Source organism: Watersipora subatra, chromosome 6, assembly GCF_963576615.1.
Source record: "Watersipora subatra chromosome 6, tzWatSuba1.1, whole genome shotgun sequence".
Taxonomy (NCBI): domain Eukaryota; kingdom Metazoa; phylum Bryozoa; class Gymnolaemata; order Cheilostomatida; family Watersiporidae; genus Watersipora; species Watersipora subatra.
In genome coordinates, this window is record NC_088713.1 from 65928598 (window position 1) to 65944706 (window position 16109).

The following is a 16109-nucleotide window of genomic DNA, read 5'->3' on the forward strand; positions in this document are numbered from 1 at the left end:
AGGTTACTTATGCAAGCCTTAAACATACTTATATAAACCTTCAATATACTTATATACGTGTAGGCCTTAAGCATAAATTATAATACAAAATATAGCACTGAAGCAACTTACGAACAAATTCACTGTACAAACAATTGTTCAGAACGTAACTCGTTCGTAGGTTGGGGACCATCTGTATACCAAGCTGAATGTCATGATATCTAGTCTCATCAAAATCTATCTTGCACCCAAGCTCTTCCCAATGATAGATAAATGATAAGTCATACAGACACTGATTTTACTTTGTTAGCTAGCCGCAACAATTAGCAGTCTGTCTCTTGTGGCTTTTATTCACCTCACCTTCTTTTTGATCTCCAAATTCATGTTTACTACCTTCAAAACTGAATGTTTTTTAATTGCCAAATCAGTTGATATGAGCATCATAGTTAAATTTTTAGCTGAGCTAGAATTTATTTTGATCATCTCAAATAGTCTACGAAGATGAACTGTTATAAACAAGCGCATTTGCACAGACATGCTAATGGCAAAGAGTAGCTTTATTATATAAGCAGAGACTAAATAGTGTAAACAAAAGCTGAAAATCTGTTTTAATAGAAACATCTAAACTATTTAAAGAATTTCAATAATGTCTTTATAATTAATGATTAATGTATAATCCTAAATATTTAGGATTTGTTTGGAGTGCGCGAGAGGACAACTCTGCTTTGCAGAGTAACCTGGCAGTTACCCTATGCTTAATTTGTACATGTATGCATTGCAGTGAAAGGCATATTCATACACACCAACCTTACAGTGTTAAAGGCCAACTGAATGAAAAGGGACTTTTATACAATTCATAGTCAATCTGTGCATGGAAAAATTTGACCGTGTAGACAGTTAGGAATTTTACTCAGCTCAAGATTTTGAATTAACTTGGCTTGTACCAAAAAATACCATAGCAGTGTAGAGTGCTGTAAAAGATTATCAGTTGCAATAATTATGCATTCAAATATTGCAAATTATTACAAGGTCAATTAGCATAGTTGTTGTAGTGTCAGTCTAGCAAGGTAAATGTTGCAAGTTCAAATCCAGTGGGATGCAATATTTTTCCATTATCCAACGGTGGCTTTATATGGACAGACACGGTTCTCATCACAGTACAGGCTGAATGTGTAAAGTTTTGTAGATTTTGGTGCATTCTGCTTAGAAATAAGAGGAATGGTAACGCTGTAATTATTAGTTTGTAAAATAAAGCTTTTTTTAACCCAACTATTCATTACATTTTATATTTAAAAGATACCATTCTTACCTAATAGTTTGACAAAAAAGCTTTATTTTAAAAGAAAGCATTGATGATAATGTTTGTTGTTTTTTACTTTTATTGAGTTAACTTGTGTTAACAACATCGAAACAAGAATTTTTTAAGGCTTACTAGGTTAATTTTTTTTAGGCAAAACATCAACATAGTGAGAACTTCAATCTCTTTAGGGGAAACATAATTATGCAGAGTTTCAGTAGGAAAGCATCTTCTGTGCGACCTACATTTAGTACAGCCACCGATATAGCTTGCTGCAAAAGCCTACTCTTCAAGTTTCTGGCCAATCTCCTAAGCGTTCTAAAACAACATGATGGAGCACACTTTTTAGTCAGTATTGTTTTAAAGCTGGTTTGATATCTTGGGAAAGTCTGTAAAATGAGTAGTGTTCAACATTCTCCTAATTTTTAACTATACTAACAGGTTAATAACTGGTTTCTTTGCAGGTAGAGCAGCATATTTACCAGTGGAGGCAAAGTGGTCTAGATTGCCTAACCTTCAAACAACAAGTTGATGTTCAATTTCCAAAAAGGCATCCAGTGACTGGAATGACATCCAACCTTAAAGTTCTTTCTGTAGCTGAGCGTGTCTACAGTCAGCAAAGTTCTCTTGCGAATTGCTTCAAAGATCTCTAGCTAAAATCATATTTTAAACGTTGTGCAGAGCCATTAGTTACAGCTACCACAACGAGGTGCCAGGAAATGGTCACACAATTTGCAAGACAATTATGGAGCTCAGTGTTATGAAGCTCTACAGCTTTATTTGACAGAAATAAAATAGTCCACTTTTGTTGATAAATGTTTTATGGTATTCTTGTGAATGCTTTGATTTTTAATCTTTTGGTAATGTAACAGCTGTTTGGCCTGCTTTTGATAGGTTGCTCCATTTGCACTAAAGACTTTTAGGTTTATACAAACTCATTGTGTTTTAAGAATATTTTATTTGTCACCATTGCACTCACTTAAGCAATTTGTTTGACGTACTTATATTGAGCTTTCCTTTTCTGTAAACTCAACTCCTTGACGGGGTTGCTTAAAGAGTCAATATTTTTCCTTTTGAGTAAGTTTGGGCTTTTTTTAAAGAAATATGCTGACCAATGTTGATAAATGCGAGTTAGATATACATGCATGCAATCTGCACAGTGTGTTCAATGATACTGCATGGTTTCATCGAAAGCTCTTATCTGAAACCTTTTATAATCCAAAGGGCCCCACATATGCTATATTTCCCAGTTTACCCTCAGTAGCAATGAATTGAATTAATCAAATTGTAAAAGTAATAAATGTGGCCACAGGTATGCAAATCTCTCATGTTTGACATTTATGTTTTAAACTTGGGTGTCTCTGACTCTACCAGGCATATTTGGCAGCATGAATACATGCACTGTTTCAATTAATATACGTTTTAAAAGTTTTCTATTTGACAACCAGGATGGTTTCAATACCAATTACTTGATGTCAATACCATCCTAGTTTTTATTGCAACTTATTACAACTTTTTTAAAATGGATAAAATGCTTGTTTCTGCCATGCATGCCCACTAACAAGCTATTAAGGGAAAGCATAAGTTTTCAATTTTATGAATAATATGTATGATAAACTTTAGATCGAAGCACACACAGATGTGCCTGCAAATCGGTTTTCTTAGGATCTGTTGGCAAAATCCCTGAAACCCAAATTAGTTTGCCTTTTTAACCAATTGATAGAAAATTAAATGATGCAATAAAGGTTCATTACAACTAAAAAGAACCAAACTAAATATTATAATTAGGTAAATTTATATAAAAAGAAAAGAATTAGAGCTTGGAACTAGGGCTATCTAATTCAAGATATAAAAACATAATAGGAGGCCCTGAAATTAATGAGAAGATAACTTCTCTTGCAAAAGAGAAGACAACTCAGAATTTTGTATAAAATTTTTCAAATTTTACGCTAATGGGAGGTCCTCCATTTCAAACTACAGAGCCTCCTAACCTGCAAAATTTTCCAAAATGTTGAACTCTCCGGCAAAATTTATGCAAAATGCAAAATAGATACGTATGCGATCAGCATGACGAGTAGAGTTGTTTAAGCATGTTTTTAGCGAAGCCTCCTATCAGAAGCCTCCTATTATCCAAAAGCCCTATATCGTGGATATATTTTCCAAAGTGGCCTCCTATTCAATCTAATTTGACTATATATATATATATATATATATATATATATATAGTAACTAAGAGTACATGTAGGTGCAAAAGCATTTAAAAAGGGAACTCTACACTAAAAACCTCAAAGATAATTAGTGGAGTATGAAATATTTAAAAAATATTACAAAGAAATAAAACTTTTAGTAATTGCGCTACAAATTTGTTTTGTGCGATGCACTCATCAGACGCGGTTGTACGTAGAGTACAACCGCGTCTGATGAGTGCATCGCCTGAAACAAATTTGTAGCGCAATTACTAAAAGTTTATTTTCTTCGTAACATTTTTTCAAATGTACATATATATATAGATGTATATAAAAGATACATTTACAAGATATATACAATTCTCAAAATAACAATAACAAAATACAATTAGCCTTGAACTCTGGTAATAATGTATTGGAATCTACAGGTTGTTAAGCTTTTTCACTCTCACTAATTAGATAAAACGTTCTCAATCATATGCATATACATATGGGTGTATCTGCACTATACATGTATATATACCTATGCATACACCTAAATTTACACCTATGCATATATGTTATATATTTTATTTGTATATAATGTAATATTTTTACTATTAGAAACACTAATGTTATACAGAATAATAACGTATGAACACTCAAGGTTTTAGGTGTAGAGAAAATCATACTAAAACGAAAAATATAAAGAGAACATAACTGTTAGTCATTTACTGCAACTTTGTCTAAAATATATATAGATCTATTTCATCAAGTGATACCTCGGAGATAATAATAGCCTATTGCAAATTAAAAATAATATATTATTTAAATATTTATGTTCCGCTGTAACCGTTATCAATAATATAATTGCTTGACTAAATGTATTATGGAGTATAGTGACTGTGTATTATTAGGCTCATTTCTCTCAGACTCATTTATAAAAGGAATTATCTCACCTTAATTCATCAAGCACACTACTTCATCTTGTCTAATACAAGATGGTCTTGAGTCACGATGTGTGGCACATGCATCAGTTTCCGGTTTGATGAGCCTTTAGCGTAGTCCTTGCATAATTGGCTGGTGCGAGTTGTCCTTACATGTTAGCTAGTAATTTGTGATTTATGAGCTAATCAATGACCTGTGAACTTTGATTTAGCAAACAAACAAGAAATTCGCTTGCTTACTAAAAATGGGTAGAGCGCCTTAAAGCTAATTACTAGAAGAATTCTTGTTACATGAAAACTCAAAGCTCCTTTCCAGGAGGCAAAAAGTACTAGTTATGAAGTTTTATAATATATTTTTCATCTATTGAATAAGTTCTTGTTCTTTGATTTTTTAATAATGGTGTCTCTTAGTCTAAGGATTAGGTGTTACTTAGGCTAAGGATTAGGTATTACTTAGTTTAAGGATTAGGTATTACTTAGTCTAAGGATTAGGTATCACTTAGTTTAAGGATTAGGCATTACTTAGTTTAAGGATTAAGTATTACCTAGTCTAAGGATTAGGTATTACTTAGTCTAAGGATTAGGTACTACTTAGTCTAAGGATTAGGTATTACTTAGTTTAAGGATTAGGTATTACTTAGTCTAATGATTAGGCATTACTTAGTCTAAGGATTAGGTATTACTTAGTCTAAGGATTAGGTATTACTTAGTCTAATGATTTGGTATTACTTAGTCTAAGGATTAGGTATCACTTAGTCTAATGATTAGGTATTACTTAGTCTAAGGATTAGGTATTACCTAGTCTAAGGATTAGGTATTACTTAGTCTAATGATTAGGTATCACTTAGTCTAATGATTAGGTATTACTTAGTCTAATGATTAGGTATTACCTAGTCTAAGGATTAGGTATTACTTAGTCTAAGGATTAGGTATTACTTTGTCTAAATATTAGGTATTACTTAGTCTAAGAATTAGATGTTACTTAGTCTAAGGATTAGGTATTACTTATTCTAAATATTAGGTATTACTTAGTCTAAGAATTAGGTATTACTTAGTCTAAGGATTAGGTATTACTTAGTCTAAGGATTAGGTATTACTTAGTCCAAGGATTAGGTATTACTTAGTCCAAGGATTAGGTATTACTTAGTTTAAGGATTAGGAATTACCTAGTCTAAGGATTAGATATTACTTAGTCTAGGAATTAGGTATTACTTAGTCTAAGGATTAGGTATTACTTAGTCTAAATATTACGTATTACTTAGTCTAAGGATTAAGTATTACTTAGTTTAAGGATTAGGTATTACTTAGTTTAAGGATTAGGTATTACTTAGTCTAAGGATTAGGTATTACTTAGTTTAATGATTAGGTATTACCTAGTCTAAGGATTAGGTATTACTTAGTCTAATGATTATGGATTACTTAGTCTAAGGACTAGGTATTACCTAGTCTAAGGATTAGGTATTACTTAGTCTAAGGATTAGGTATTACTTCATCTAAGGATTTGGTATTACTTAGTCTAAGGATTAGGTATTACCTAGTCTAAGGATTAAGTATTACTTTGTTTAAGGAATAGGTATTACTTAGTCTAAGGATTAGGTATTACTTAGTCTAATGATTAGGTATCACTTAGTCTAATGATTAGGTATTACTTAGTCTAAGGATTAGGTATTACCTAGTCTAAGGATTAGGTATTACTTAGTCTAATGATTAGGTATTACCTAGTCTAAGGATTAGGTATTACCTAGTCTAATGATTAGGTATCACTTAGTCTAATGATTAGGTATTACCTAGTCTAAGGATTAGGTATTACCTAGTCTAAGGATTAGGTATTACTTAGTCTAAATATTAGGTATTACTTAGTCTAAGAATTAGATGTTACTTAGTCTAAGGATTAGGTATTACTTAGTCTAAATATTAGGTATTACTTAGTCTAAGAATTAGGTATTACTTAGTCTAAGGATTAAGTATTACTTAGTCTAAGAATCAGGTATTACTTAGTCTAAGGATTAGGTATTACTTAGACTAAATATTAGGTATTACTTAGTCTAAGGATTAGGTATTACTTAGTTTAAGGATTAGGTATTACTTAGTCTAAGGATTAGGTATTACTTAGTCTAATGATTATGGATTACTTAGTCTAAGGACTAGGTATTACCTAGTCTAAGGATTAGGTATTACTTAGTCTAAGGATTAGGTATTACTTCGTCTAAGGATTAGGTATTACTTAGTCTAAGGATTAGGTATTACCTAGTCTAAGGATTAGGTATTACTTTGTTTAAGGATTAGGTATAATTTAGTCTAAGGATTAGGTATTACTTAGTCTAATGATTAGGTATCACTTAGTTTAATGATTAGGTATTACTTAGTCTAAGGATTAGGTATTACCTAGTCTAAGGATTAGGTATTACTTAGTCTAATGATTAGGTATTACCTAGTCTAAGGATTAGGTATTACTTAGTCTAATGATTAGGTATCACTTAGTCTAATGATTAGGTATTACCTAGTCTAAGGATTAGGTATTACTTAGTCTAAGGATTAGGTATTACTTAGTCTAAGGATTAGGTATTACCTAGTCTAAGGATTAGGTATTACTTAGTCTAAGGATTAGGTATTACTTAGTCTAAGGATTACGTATTACTTTTTCTAAGGATTAGGTATTACTGAGTCTGAGGATTACGTATTACTTTTTCTAAGGATTAGGTATTGTGGAAGATTTTACCGTGCCACTTTCACGGCTACCCACAATCCGAGTAAATCGAAGACCGAGTTGTTGTCTGAGCATACAATGTATATTTCTATGACAAATATGTTTGTATTAATACAACAAGGTCTTGAATGCATACATCAATAATAAACAGTATGATAATATAGTGTCTACCATGTGCCGGGAGCTGCACTGCTCTGCCTGCCTTTCCAATCATCCTTCCTCTTATCTTTTTTGCTCTTTGTTGGCTCTGCCCACATGTGGCTTCGATGCCCGTCATAACGTTTTGTGGCTATGGGACTCGCGTAACTCTTATTCTTATTGCCAGCCTAGCCTCCGGGCGAGCGAGGGAGGCCCAGATCGGCCTGTAAATCGACCGTCAAGTTGGCACTGGCTCTGCTCACGTTGCTCTTCCCTCACACTTTCCTCCACAGGACTGGCCCGGGGGGCCATCGGACCAATGCCGGAGGGAGAAAACATCTGGACCCAGAGCCGGTGCTGTCGAGCCTCTTCTTCCCACTAGGAGATGATGTCCTCTAAGAACAGGGCATTCTGGCCTCGATGTCGGGCACCCGGTCGCGGTGGCCCGAGTGCCATTACTCAGTTTACCTTATTTTTTATATTAAGTTTAGAGGATGGCCGTTTAAGGAGATAGTAGTTGACTAGTGCAGCTATGTTATGCATTGTCACCTTAAAATGTGTGTTTTAATTCCAGCTGAGGTTAGCATGTGTATGCCAATTTCGATCAACTTCTAAACCAAATAGATAATGTTTGAGCTATTTCTTGTTTCAGTGTTATGTGATTTTACTTGTTTGATAAACCACAACTGAGTCATGCCAGGTGTGCTGAGAGGTTTGGTTGTGATTAGTTGAGCAAAATTAGGCAAGTCATATCCTTGCTTTAGCTGCTTTGGTTTAATGCCAAACTTTTCGCTTAAGCTACCCCATGGCCAGCTGATAGTTAACTTATCTATGACCTTTAGGTAGCATGCCTTTAAGTAGGTGGCTAGCAATTATCTGATAAACAGAAATATCGCTGATGTTAGCCAGTTCAAATATTCTTAAACAAAGTTTAAAGTAACCAGGAAATCTTTGAGATAAGGTGGCAAACCACTTGCATTGATGGTAAAGCAATATTATGTGTTTATGCTTGCAGACATACTCCAAATTATGTTGCATGAAGAGATAGTTGATGTTTAATCATCCCCTTATAATTAGTCTGTTCATATGGAGTTTTCAGATTGTATACTCTGTAGGGTTATGAGTGACATTGTGTCAAAACGTATTTATCAGGAGAAACACTCAATTAGTTCCAGCCGTACTCAAGCATTATGTTTTACATGCTGCTTTCAGCAACATGTGACAGACACGGTCATAACTCTATTGAAGATCTATGAAAATACACATTGACTTATTTTTAGAGTACAACAAACGCATTCGTTATAAAGCAATGTTCAGTTGTCACATCCTCAAATCAGTACCATATATGTGAAGAACTTGGGTCACAGCTCTTTTTTGGTGCATTGCCCCACAAGTGCTCATCCAGTGCCGACACACATTCATTTATCCTGCCTGTGCTTTTGGAATATAAATATACTTTAACAACTGCCTGTGGAGTGAGAGATGTTGCAGGTGCAGCAGAGCATTAGCTTGACAAGTAGAGTTCTCATCCAATAAGTTCAACAGTGTGAAGAGGTTTTTCTTCTCTGCGATAAGTAAAAAAACAGCCTCATAAAAACATACCAGACATATTTGAGGATGCAACATGGACTGAGGAAGGCATCACTGACAGTAACCATGCTACTGGTAAAAACACTGATATGCGTTTTGGAATCTACTTCAGCCAAGATGCGCATCCGGATATGGCTGTACTGGATAGGAGGAAGGCAAAATTTCTGACCTTTCCTCATGGGTCAGTGAAGCAACCAAATAAGCTTTGTAACAGTGGATGTTTTATTCAGGTATAGAACCAGCTTTTTAAAGTTAAAGGTAGTAAGAGGTCACCAACCTAATTTTACTGCACTCCTCATGTCATAATCGCTTATCTTATTCCCACACAGGAGGAGCATCTGTGATATGTTTCTCATGTGATACAAAGCTCTATAACTTTGATCATGGAGAGGATGTGTGGACAAGACATGTTCGATGCTCCCCAAATTGCTCTTTCATAAGGTACTACAAAGGGCAGGACTTTATCAACAAAGTTCTTGAAACACATGTACCATATGTTGAACCCTGCTCTGAGCCTAGAATAACTGTGAGTTGATTGCATGTGCAGCAAATCTACTGTTAAAAGAAATGCTTATCCCTAGTTCACAAGAGGACAAAACTCCTACAAACCTTGGAAGAAATTAAACATTAGTTTCGTACAAGCAGTCCTATCTCACCAAATTTTGACTGGTTTATTTGACTGACAAATCCAGCCAATGATGACATAAGCGATATTTTGCCCTTTGGCATTATTACTTTATATTGAGCAATTGACCAATAGCATGAATTTCATTGACTCACCTAAGGATTCTATAAACTCCATGTTGTTTGGTCACCACTATGTCTTCACAGATATTTTGTTTTGTTCCAAATAAGGTTATTTATTACAAAGTTTCACTCTATGATCTCTCAGAGAAAATATGAACTAACCATAAGAGCTAAAGCAGGCCAGAGATATATTAAGCTGATTTGTTTGCTAGCCAGCATGCATTGATGCTGCTGTTAATGATATTAGTGATCGCTAGTTTATTTGTGGGTTTGATGGTCTTGTCTGCTGTTTTTTTGTGATTAGCTGGCTGATTGTCACTAATGAAAAATGTTTTAACATAAATCTAAAATGCACTGGAAAAAATAATTCAATTTAGGATGAAAACAAAGTTGCCCTGAATGAATATACGATGACAAAGTTGTGACCAAAACTGTTTAAAACAATAATCCTGTAACATTATATAATTACAAGTATTAACTTCACATTATACTGTGGTACAATTTGACCCACGCAAGGCAGATGATTGTAGAGTGTTTCTCAATGCCTCTTATTTTTTACCTTGAAGTAGCATGCCTAGAAGTAGATGACTATCTTGCCTCTGTGTTTCAGACTTCATAATTTTGAGAAACTCTGCACATCCTGCAGTAGTTCAACATACATATATACTTGTATACAATGTTATGTATTGACAGCTGTTTTTGAATAAACTGTTAATGATACCCATTATCTGGATAAATCAATATCTGAATAAATCACTATTTTGATGAAGTCTTATTCAGATAAATCGCTATCTGGATTAAGTATTATCTGGATAGAGTGTTATCTAGATGAAATGATTATGTCAACATAAATCCATATTAGCGAACAGCCAACTTGCAGACAACCTGACCTCTGTATCAGTGCTGACTATAATGCTGATCAGTGATAATTATTGTTATAGATAATGGTGGACCACTAAAAATGGGGTGTATCTTCTGCCAGTTGAACTTCAAATTCATTCTTGAAGAAGCTGGTGACACTGAATTCAAATCAAAGGTCAAGGCAAACCATGAACAAGGTGGTTGCAGGTTTATTCTAGGTGTGTTACCTAATTATTCAGTTTACCCTATTCTTTACATTAAGCTTTGAGAATGGCTGTTTACTGAGATAGTAATTGACTAGTGTAGCTATGTTATGCATTGTCACCTTCCAGGGTGTGTTTCAATTCCAACTGAGGTACATACAGTATGTGTATGCCATCTGCAATCAACTTCTGAACCACTTATATATTGTTTGAGCCATTTCTTTTTTCAATTTTATACGATTGTAGTTGTTCCATACATCACTGCTGAATTAACCAGGTGTGAAGAATAGTTTGTTCATGATTGGTTGAGCAAAATTAGGCTAGTCATTTCCTTGCTCAAGCTGCTTTAGTTTGACGCTAAACCAGTGTTGGGCAATGCCAAATATTTTGCTTAAGCTGCCATGTGGCCAGCTAATAATTAACTTATCTTTCATCTTCAAGTAGAATGTGATGGCTAACAAATCACTGATAACCAGAAATATCACTGACGTTAGTCAGTTCAAACATTCTTAAACAAAGTTCAAAGTAACCAGGAAATATTTGAGATAAGGTGGCTAACCACTTGCTCTTGAAGGAAAAGCAATATTATTTATCTATGCTTTTAGACATAATCCATATTTTGTTGCATGAAGAGATATTTTATGTTTAATCATCACCTTGTAAACAGTCTGATCGTAGGCCGTTTTTAGATTTTCCGCCCTGTAGGGTTACGAGTGACATCATGTCAGAAAGTATTTATCACGAGAAACACTCATTTAGTTCTTGATGTATTCAGGAACTATCTTTTACATGCTGCTTTCAGTGACATGTGACAGACACGGTCATAACTCTATTGAATATCTATAAACAAATTCATCAACTTATTTCTAGAGTACAATGAACGCATTTGTTATAAGGCAAATGTTCGGTTGTCACAGCCTCCGAGCATTACCATATATGTGAAAACCTTAGCCCACAGCTCTTTTTGGCACATTGCCACGCACGTGCTCATCCTGTGCCATCAGACACTCAAATATACAATCTGTACTTTTGGAATCTAAATACACTTTACCAACTGTCTATAGACTGAGGGGTGTTGCAGGTGTAGCAGAGCATTAGTTTGACAAATAGAGTTCTCATCCCAAAAAGTTTAACCAATGAAGAAGGTTTATTTTGTAAACTTGATTTTTCTCACTGCCCTGCTATAGGTAAAAAGAAGCCAGCCTCATAGAAATATACCAGACATATTTGAGGATGCAACGTGGACTGAGGAAGGCACTGCTGACAGTAACAATGATGTGGGTGAAAACAGTGAGACGCGTTTTGGAATCAACTTTAGCCAAGCTGTGCATCCGAATAAAGGGATGAAGGCATGAAAGAATAAAGGCATTATTGGATGAAGGCAACATTTCTGACCTTTTCTCAGGGGTCAGTGAAGCAACCAAATGAGCTTTGTGACAGGGGATACTTTTATTCAGGTATAGAACCAGCTCTTTGAAGTTGAAGGTAGTAAAAGGTTACCTACCTAATCTTACTGTACCACTCATGTAATCTTCGCTCATCTTATTTTCACACAAGAGGAGAATCAGTGACATGTTTCTCATGTGATACAAAGCTCTCAAATTTTGATAATGGAGAGGTTGTGTAGACAAGACATGCTTGATGCATCCCCAATTGTACTTTTATAAGGTACTACAAGAGGCAAGACTTTATCAACCAAGTGCTTAAAAGGCATGGAGCGTATGTTACACCCCGGACTGAGCCTAGAATATCTGTGAATTGATTGGAAATGCAACAGATCTATTGTTAAAAGAAATGCATATCCCTAGTCCACTAGAGGACAAAACTCCAACACAACCTTGGGAGAAATAAAAAATTGGCTTGGTATAAGCAGTCGTACCTCAGCAAGATTTGACTGGTTTATTTTATTGTCAAATGCAGCCAATGATGACACAAGCAATATTTTGCACTTTGGCATCGTTACTTTTCAGTGATATGTTGACCAATAGCATAGATTTAATCTAATAGGGAAGTAAAAGAAGTTATATCTACCCAATTATATTGATTGCCTCACCTAATGATTTTATAAAACCTAACATTGCCTGGTCACCACAGATATATTGTTTTGGGCTCAAATAATGAAATATAAGTTTCATTCTATGTTCAGTCAAAGAATGGGTGAACTAGGCATAAGAAATAAAGTTGGCCAGCGATATATTAAACTCATCTGCTCACAAGTCTGCATGCATTGAAGTTGTCGTTAATGATACTAGTGAGCACTAGTGTGTTTGTGGGCTTGATGATCCTGTCTGCTGCTGTTTAATGATTAACTTGTTGATTGTCCCGATAAAAAATGTTTAAATCCCGAAAGTCACCGAAAAAAGTAATTCAATTCAGAACGAAAACAAAATTGCTCCGGATGAATATACGGTAGCAACGTTGTGACCAAAACTTTAAAAAAAAAAATCCTGTAACAGAATATAATTACAATTATTTCCTTCGCATAATGTTATTGTATAAATTGACCCACACAAGGCAGATGATTGTAGAGTGTTTTGCAATGCCTCTTATCTTGCCTCCGTGTTTCAGACTTGATAATTGTGAGAAACTCTGCACAGCCTGCAGTAGTTTAACATACATATATACTTGTATACAATGCTACGTATCGATCACTATTTTTTGAATAAACTGTTAATGATACACTTATCTGGATAAATAAATATCTGGAAAAATCATTATTTTGATAAAGTCTGAATTGGATAAATCGATATCTGGGTAAAGTATTATTTGGATAAAGTGTTATCTACATGAAATGATTATGACAACATAAATCTATATCAGCAAACAGCAAACTTGCAAACAACCTGACCTCTGACCTCTGTATTAGTGCTGACTGTAAAACTGATCAGTGATAATTATTATTATAAATAACTAATAATTAGTAGTCCACCATTATAAATAATGGTGGACTACTAATTATGGAGTGCATCTTCTGCCAGTTTGACTGCAAATTTACTATTGAAGAAGCTGGTGACGCTGAAGTTAAGTCAAAGGTCAACACAAACTATGACCAACATGGTTGCAGGTTTATTCTAGCTGTCTAGAGTATATAGTCAATCAGTTTATTCAGACTATTCTTTATATAAAACTTGGAGAGTGGCTATTTACTGAAATATTATTTAACTAGTGCATCTATGTTACGCATTGTCACCTTTAACAGCCAGTTTTAGTGGCAGCCGAAGTACATACATGGTATTTATATGCCATCTCCGATTGACTTCTAAACCAAATAGATTTTGTTTGAACCATTTCTTTTTTCAATGTTATGTGGTTGTAGTTGTTCCATACATCACTGCTGAATTAACCAGGTGTGAGGGGAGGTTTGGTTGTGGTTGGTTGAGCAAAACTAGGCTAGTCATATTCTTGTTTAAAGGTTGACTTGCAACAAAATTCACATTACAGTTATTTGGTATCAAAAGATTCACCGTGTTTTACTTTGTTGTGTTGTAGGTGCCAAATATGTGGAAATGTGATTACAAGCACTTATAAAAGCTTAAAAACAAAAAGCAGCCATAGATTGGAATCTCTTTATTTATCTGACGTATTCATTACAGTTTGGTTATTGTCTTGTCATGTGATGTTCTCACGTGAATTGAAAGGCTAAGAAAAAGCTCAATATAAAACTTATCGTAGCATTAGTTTATGAAAAACACTTCGGGTTTTACTAAAGACCCCATATCGAATATAGATGCTCGCTACTTTACAGTTTTGTTTCGGCTTGATCTAATCCTCAAGTCGTAATCTGATCATGTGACCAAATACTTCACAAATAATTTTTGCAGCACTTTTCGATTATCACAGGTGACCAACAGGCTCATCAAAATTATCAGACAATGATATGTACTCCTTCAAGGTAAGGTCAAAGAATTAAATGAATTTTTACGGTTAGTTGTTAGATATCACTGCTAAAAATTACAGCATTACAATGACGATAAAACAGACGCGTAAGAACAATAGACATGGTTTTATTTAATTCATGAAGTATATTTGTGAAAATATATCGACGAATAAGGTTGCATGAAAGTGTAAACAGAAACCATCTACCACAGCTACGTCACATTTGAGCCGTTTTGGAAAGAGAATCCATACTACAGCGGTCTAGTGTGGCTGCAATTAACTGTTCGTTTTTGAGCTTTTAAGAGCTTGTAATCACGTTCTCACATATTTTGCACCTACAACACAACAGAGTAAGATGTGGTGAATCTTTTGACATCAAATAACTGTAATGTGAATTTTGTTGCAAGTCAACCTTTAAGCTGCTTTGGTTTGACACCAAACCAGCATCTGATAATCTCGATTATTTTGCTTAAGCTGCCACGTGGCCAGCCGATAGTTAACTTATCTTTTATCTTTAAGTAGAACGTGCTGGCTAGCAAATCGCTGATAAACAGAAGTATCCCTGACGTTATCCAGTTCAAACATTCTTAAACAAAGTTTAAAGTAACCAGGAAATATTTGAGATAAGGTGACAAACCATTAGCTCTTGAAGGAGAAGCAATATTATTTATTTATAATTGTAGACATAATCCATATTATGTCACATAAAATGATATTCAATGTTTAATCGTTGCCTTATAAATAGTCTGCTTGTAGGGCATTTTCAGATTTTCTACCCTGTAGGGTTACGAGTGACATCATGTCAAAAAGTATATATCACAAGAGACACTCATTTAGTTCTAGATGTATTAAGGCTTTACCTTTTACATGCTGCTTTCAGTGAAATGTGACAGACACGGTCATGATTCTATTGAAGATCTGTGAACAAACTCATTGACTTATTTTCAGAGTACAACAAACGCATTTGTTACAAAGCAAGTGTTCACTTGTCACAGCCTCAAAGCATTAAAATATATGTGAAGACCTTAGGTCACGACTCTTTCTGGCACATTGCCACGCAAGCACTCATCCTGTGCCAACAGACACTCATTTATACTACCTGTGCTTTTGGAATCTAAATACGTACACTTTAACAACTGTCTATAGACTGAGGGGTGTTGCAGGTGTAGCAGAGCTTTAGCTTGACAAATGGAGTTCTCATCCCACTAAGTTTAACCATTGAGAGAAGGTTTATTTAGTGAACTTGAATTTTCTCACTGCTCTGCCATAGGTGAGAAAAAAAACCAGCCTCATAGAAATATACCAGACATATTTGAGGATGCAACATGGACTGAGGAAGGCATCACGGACAGTAGCAATGATGTGGGTGAAAACAGTGAAACGCGTTTTGGAATCAACTTCAGCCAAGCTGTGCATCTGGATATGGCTGTACCGGATAGGAGGAAGGCAAAAATTCTGACCTTTCCTCAGGGATCAGTGAAGCAACTAAATGAGCTATGTGACAGTGGATGTTTTTATTCAGTTATAAAGCGAGCTCTTTGTTGTTGAAGGTAGTAAAAATGAAAGATCACCCTCCTAATCCTACTGTACTACTCATGT